The 7,191-nt window shown below is 43.6% G+C and overlaps 1 protein-coding gene across 1 annotated transcript in view; it reads left to right on the top strand.

Annotated features, from left to right (window-relative positions):
* The window catches only part of Fam163a (family with sequence similarity 163 member A), a 72,078-nt gene that overhangs the window by 17,866 nt on the left and 47,021 nt on the right, over positions 1–7,191 (top strand). The gene's annotated exons all lie outside the window — the stretch shown is intronic.

Below are 7,191 nucleotides of genomic sequence, written 5' to 3'. Positions count from 1 at the left end.
GACATTAAAAAAATATGGGCAGAAGTAATAGGAGAGGATTGTGATCGCCAGCACTCAATCTAGTCTCCTCCAGTACTTAGCTGGGTGCCCTCTCTAAAGATCATGATGGCTTCAGACTTCTCAGTTTTCCTCTCTTGTATGTCTATAGGGTTCCCCACCTAACACCAGAGTGTCCTTGTCCACTTTCTTCCTGGTATACTAAGTGACATTTGCTTTTACAATTCTGCCCTGTTCTTCCATGCCATGTACCTTCAAGCATACATCCTGAATCCTAAAAGAAGAAAACATAAACTTGTTGTCATAGTTAAAAGACTTTCCAGTTCCTTTCCACTGTCCTAACAAAATACCTAAGGCTTTAAGAAAAGGTGTTTATTTAACTCATGGTTTGGGGGGCTGAAAATGCAAACAACCTTGTGCTGGTTCTAAAAAGGGCCTTCCTAGTTGCATCACATGATTGTGGCTGTCACCATGGCCGGAGCAAATGTGACAGGGGAGATCACACAGCAAGACAGGAAGCCAGAGAGTGATTCAATCAGTTCCTTTTGAGGGCAGTGCCTTCAGTGACCTAATTACTTCTCACTTCTATGCTCTTTAATGGGTCTATACCAATGGCCAACACCTCCCACCTCGAGGACCAAGATTCCAACACATTAGCCCCTTAGGGAACGCACTTAAGCCATATCCAAACCATAGCAAGTATCAACAGAAATGTTTAACACAAGATTCCTTCAGTAAAATAGCAGTCACTTAAAAGGGCATAGAAATATGCTATACATGAAAAGATAGTCATGCTATATTGTTAAATTATGAAACAGTATGCACCTAGTATAACCCTAATGTGTGTGTGCGTGTGTGTGTGTGTGTGTGTGTGTGTTAATCATGCCTATTTCCAAGTGGACAGTTATGGGGAATTTTGATTTTTAATCTTTTGGGGGGGAGGGAGAACTAGGACATACCTAGGCAAAGTCTCTACCACTAAGCTATATTTCCAGCCAATTTTTCTTTTGATTTATGTAATTTAAATTTTCTAATACATTTTTTGAGACACAGTCTCTCTATGTGGTTTAGGTTGACCTTGAACTTACTATGTAGCCTAGGCTAGCCTCTACTTTACAACAATCTGACTGCCTCAGTCTCCCAAATGAGAAGATTATAGACATATGTCAGTTGCCCCCAGCTGTTGCTTTTATGACAAGAAACAAAGTTACTCCAGGGATCTAGCTGGCAGTGTTCACAAAAGCGATTGACCTCTGGCTGTTTACTGTGACTGCACTTTGTAGACAAGGCAGCATTTTCCTCCAGAAGGACTGCAAGTGAGACTAATTCATTAAGTGCCTTCAGTTCTAAAGATGACAGGAGCCAGGAAAGCATAAAGTCTTGTTACTAGGACAGCCGGTAGCCTTGATGTCTGTGTGTTTATTTATTAACTGGACTTTATGTATCTACCCTCCCATGAGCTCCAGCAGCCTGGCAGCTGACCTTGATACAAATCATATTCTCCAAGTGGCCCAACCCATTAGAACAAAGACAGATCCCACCCACCACACCAGAAGGACCAAGATTACTGTCATAGGGAGCAAAATGAAAAAGAATATTGACCTGGTTGTGAGGTATTAGAAGAAAGTGTTGAGAAGGAAGCCAGATAGCAGAATAATTTTCTTTAAGCTGACTGTTATTACATGTCGTGTGTGTGTGTGTGTGTGTGTGTGTGTGTGTGTTATATACACTTTTCCTTTTTAAACTTCAAAACAGTTTTATGAGAAATTCTTCCCATTACAGCTGGTGAAACTGAGGCTCAGAAAAAATTAGTACATAGCAAAGCTGGGGTTTTAATATGGCATTTTCTGACCACCACCCACCCCTCTGCTTTGCTGTTTATTGATACTTCCAACAGGCAGGGAATTTGAAGCTTGCAAAATGTCCTATTGATCTTCGCTTAGAATTTACTGAGCAGGAAGAAGATGCCAGATGCTCTTGTTGAATGGATGGATGAATGGATGAACAAAAGAAAGAATAATTTTAAAGGGCCATATAATCAGATCAAGGCAGAGAGAGATAATCACATTACAGTCCTATCTCATAGATAGTTGCTACAAATGAATGCAGCAAGGATTGGATGCTTCTGTTTCCTACCCAAGATGTATAAGTATACAAAGGATGATCAAGATATACAGTGAATGTCTAATTTTTTTAAAAATGTATAATGGTAAAAGACACATTGCTATTAATCTCCATTGAAATCTCCCCCTTATTTTGAGCATGCACACTTACTGCATTGTTCTTGCCACTTTCTGCAGCAGTTCTGGAAGTCCTCTTTTGTGAGTATCTTTATGAGGTCTGATTTTTAAAAATTGGTGAATGTTGCTGCCAAGCGCCATCCAGTGGAAAGGCAGGCCTTACAAACACTTCATTGTTATCCTCATCAGCTTTATTCACCAGAGCTGGCATGGTGAGACTCCTGGCTCTTCCCTAAAATCAAGACAACCATGAAAGGTAAACATGTTGAATTAATTCAGGACACTATACAGCTATGGCAGTGCAACTAAAGGAATTTAATGAAAGAGAACTTTTCAGAATGCTTCAGAAAGTGGGAAGAATGATGACATGTGTTCAGAGTGAGGGGGAAGATTGGGGAGGATTAATGGCAAAGTGTCATTTAGCAATAAAATATTTTACTTTTTTACATTTATACTTTTTACATCGGTAGCATTCACCACATTTTCATCATACCCCATATGCTTTAATAGCACTAAACATCAGGAGAGTCATTTTTCTGGAGCTGGAGAGAACTGAGATCATGCTAGGGATGTGGGTCAGTCCTGCTAGTTTGGAGGAGGAGCGGTTTTAACCTACTTGGGTTCCCATGCACAAACCTAGACGTGTGCTGTTCTCATTTGCAAGTTGGTCACTAATGTCCTACTGTGTCCTAACAGTTTGTCTGTACCACCCATGCTCTAAGGAATAGCAAGGAGGAGGCCCAAATGGGGAAGCTCCCTGGGCCCCTTGTGAGAGAAATGCTCTGGGGTTTTTGTTTTGTTTTGTTTTTTGTTTTCCATGATTGTCAAACTGACAGCTTTCCTTGGCTCAGCTGAAGAGCTGTTTTGCTCCATGTGTGTGCTGTCAACTTTAGGAATGCTCAACGTTGGTTATTGGGTCAGCAAGTGGGAACTGAGAGAAGCTTTGGTTTGTATCTCTCATCTCCTTAGTCATCTGCCTTCTTTTGCATAGAAAAGACTCCCATACATCTTCCGGACCTGTGTTCGCCAGCAACAGGGATGAAAACCAGTGCATCCAGACCACTGTGGGGGCCTAGAAGAGAAATAGTTGGGGCAACATGATGGTCTTTATTTTCTAGGCATTCAGGGTGTAGGGAAGGAAAAGGTAATTTTCCCCCTACCTTTCATAGCTCTTAGCTGGGACTCCTGTAAGAAAAGGTATTAACAAATGAAAAGAAACAGAAGTTTACTAATCCCTAAACCCTATCTACATCAGAGATACCGAGGAGAATATGAATAAATCTCAGAGAGGTGGCATAGACTTCAGGCTTCAATACCACCTTCAGCTGAAGACAAAATCAAGAAGGGAGTGGGGAAAGCTAGTTCAGAGCAAGGTACCAGAGGAAGGTTTATTGTGCAGATGGAGCTATCTCCAGTGATAAGACAGTTGTGATTTACTCAGGCTCCTCTTTCTGGTTCAGTGAAGAAGATACCCGCCCTCACAAAAGGAGATTTCCATTGTGGGTATAGACTTCACTTATAGATGGAAGCTCTTTTTAGAGCTTTCCCTCTGCCTGCTGTTTCTCAAAATAGTCTCTATGCCAAAGTGACAGATTTGGGAGTACCTAATCTAGTCTACTGACCTTGGGACTGTACAGCAATGCCACTGAAATAATTGTGGAAAACCTGTGATCAAAAGGGCTACAAAACCCTGTCCCAGCTCTTTTAGTCTTCTGAAAGAACTTGGGAGGATTCTACTTTTTCAAACTCTCCTTCTGCCCTAAGAATGTGTAGTTCTTTAATCGCAGGTCTCATGAAGTTAATCAGGAAAGATCTGAAATAGCTGCCTTCTGAGAAGGGCATAAGACACTTTGAAGATGCGTATCTTAGCCTGACCTGAGACACATGGTGTCTGGTGATACTGGCTATAGTGAATCCCAGTGGAAACCGAGGGCTAGGCCTCCACTTAGCCTGGAGATAGCAAAGAAATCCTAATCCTTTGATAGCGTCAAGACAGTTGCCTTCCCTTGGAAGAGGACAGGTACTGTCCCCGGTGTGTGGATCTGAGTTTCCCCTTTGACCCTCAGTCACACTTTGTCTGCTGCTTCCTTGCCATCATCATCTGATTTGCTTTGGAAACTGCTTTTAAAACTTATTTCCAAGAGAGTGTGAACACACACACACACACACACACACACACACACACACTCACTGGGGGAGCTCTGTATTTTATTTGAGAAATCATAATGGCTCTTGAGCAAAAGAGAAGCCTGAACCAGTCAAACTATCTTCTCAAGGCTTAAAAGAAACAAGATTCACAGAACTGGCTGGCAGCCCTAAAGAATGCAGAGCTGCCAGAGACCCATGTGGGTGCAGGGTGACCTTGACGAGAGAAACACTGGCCAGTATTTTTATCTGCACCCTCTTCCCTTATGATGTTAGTGCTCTTACACATACCAGCAACAGGCTCTGGCTTATTTTTATAATACCTGGGCAGGAAAAGAAGAAGATAGCAAAGGAAAGAAGAGTACAGAAAAACAAGCCATAAAAGGAGAATGAGGCTTGTAGGGTTCCTCAAATGGAGACAGGTTACCCAAGCTCTCATTCAGAGCTCCCACAGCTCAAATGCTGTAATCTCAAGGATTTCTTGTTAAATTTGATGTCCATTCTTTGTGTATTTCACATATTCCAATATTTTCACATTTCTGATATTCACATATGGGCAGTACAGCATCCACAGGGTACCAAAGTTGCCCAAGACTCCCAGTGTTAGCACAGGGAGTCCCATATTCAGGAATCCCTTCAGTTCCTAGCAAACAGACATGGAAGAATATCCCTGCTCTACAAGAAAGCTCCAGAGTGGAGAGGAAGATTCCCCAATCCCTTCTAGAAATGGTCTCCAGAAGTAGTTAGGAGTGTGGGCTCTGGGCACATGGCCAGGCTGCAAATCTAAGCTCTGGTACACATCCATGTGAATTTGGGCAAGTCACCTGACCTCTGTGTGCCTCAGTTGCCTCATCTGTAAGGTGAAAATAATGATCATATCTCCAGAAGTTGTTATTAATCAATACATGAAAAACACATTTATGTAAAATAGTGCCTGTCTCATGGGAAGGACTCAGTAAATGTTGGCTATGATTATTTTGTCAGCATCTGCCTATTAATGGATTAGAAAGGTAACAAGATCTCAGAATGGACAAAATGCCTCCCTAGGTTGCACCTTAGTGCCTCTAAATTTAAATGCATGCCACACCTTTTAACAACACCTTCAGTATTAGTTTTCCTGTCACTGGGGAAAAAATAATGGATACCTATGATGTAAAGAGGAGAAGTTTATTTGGCTTTCTGCCTCAGAGGTTTCATTCCATAGCTGGCTGGCTGCAAGGCAGAAGAAACGTCATGGTGGAAGGCATGGCAGAGGACAGCTATTCACCTCGTGGCAGCCAGGAAGGAGGGCAGCAAACCATTGTCACAGAGGGAGAAGCCAGAGAACAGATAGAGCAGCCAGAGTCAGGCATCCACGACCCACATAGATACACCCCGAGGTTGCTCTAGGCAGCTCTTAAATTGATCAAGACAATCATCCATGGACTTTCATGTCATGTCCAGCTCCTCACTTTCTCCCTCTCCCCACAGAGGTGATAGCTGCCCGCCAGTGGTTGAGCTTGGCCTGCCCTACCTCAGACTGTGTGTCACTCCACTTCACCTGGTGGCAAGGGGTAGGGTGTGATGCCAAAGTGCAGAAAATCTCAGGCTCACATGAAGAATGTGCATGCAAACCACCTGGAAATCTTGTTACATGGGGATGCTGATTCAGCGGATCTGAGGTGGGACCCAGATTCTGTTTTGCTTTGTTTTGTTTTGTTTTGTTTTGCTTTGCTTTGCTTTGTTTTCCTTGTTTGCTTGCTTGCTTTTTTGTTGTTTTTGTTTGTTTGTTTGTTTGTTTGTACTAGGAATTGACCTTAGGACCTTGCGCTTACCAGGCAGACACTCATGCTACTGAGCTATCTCCCTGGCTCTGGATTGTGGATTTCTAACAAGCTTCCAGCTGCTGCTACTGCTGCTGCTGCTGCTGCTGCTGCTGCTGCTGCTGCTGCTGCTGCTGCTGCTGCTGCTGCTGCTGCTGCTGACCTGGGGATCCCACTGTGAGAACAAGGCCATACAAGTGCCAGTTAGGGGAGTCCTAGCAGAAGTGTGAGCTATCCATGTCCAGCTGATGCTCCTGAGATGTAGAGAGTGAGTGCTGGGGGAGAGGTGGGGGTTGTTAGGCCAGTATCTGAGGAAAGCAGCTCAGAGAACAGAGAGGCCAACAGGGCACCAAAACTCCAGGCCAGTGTGAGGCCTCGGGTGTTATAGATAGCTAATAAAACAATTGAAGGCCTGGGCTTTAGGAATATTTTGATTACATATCAGACCTACTTCAAGATCATAGCTTAAATCACATTTTTCTTGTTTTCTTGTATCATGGATTTGTTCTCTTACATGGTTGACAAAGCGAGTAGAGCCCACCAGTGCCCAGGAAGTATGTAGGGCCAGGGTAACCAAGAAGAGTTTGGAACTGCTGGCCTAAAGATACAAAAGGCTCAACTCAAGTCTCCTCACCCCCAACTCCCTCTCAGAGAGTGACCTTGCCTGGCAGACACCCCATACTTCTTGGTGACCTCAGAACACCAGTCTGGCATTTACATCTCCACATTAAACAGGCAGCCCGACCTCTCTCAAGCAATCTAGATACCAAAAATAAGCACGGGGCTGGGAAGATAGCTTAGAGGCTTAAGTGCCTGCCTGGCAAGAGCAAGGTCCTAAATTCAATCCCCAGCCCCACATGCTGTGTTGGCCCTAGAATCAGGTGTGGTGGCTCACATCTGTAATCCCAGTACTTAGGAGATTGAGACAGGAAGACCACTATGCATTCAAGACCAGCTTGGGGGCTACAAAAGTGAGCACAAGGTCAGCCCAAATTGGTAGTGAGACC

The sequence above is a fragment of the Octodon degus genome, unplaced genomic scaffold, assembly GCF_000260255.1.
Source record: "Octodon degus isolate 3935 unplaced genomic scaffold, OctDeg1.0 scaffold00176, whole genome shotgun sequence".
Taxonomy (NCBI): Eukaryota; Metazoa; Chordata; class Mammalia; order Rodentia; family Octodontidae; genus Octodon; species Octodon degus.
This window is presented reverse-complemented; position numbering and strand designations above follow the sequence as displayed.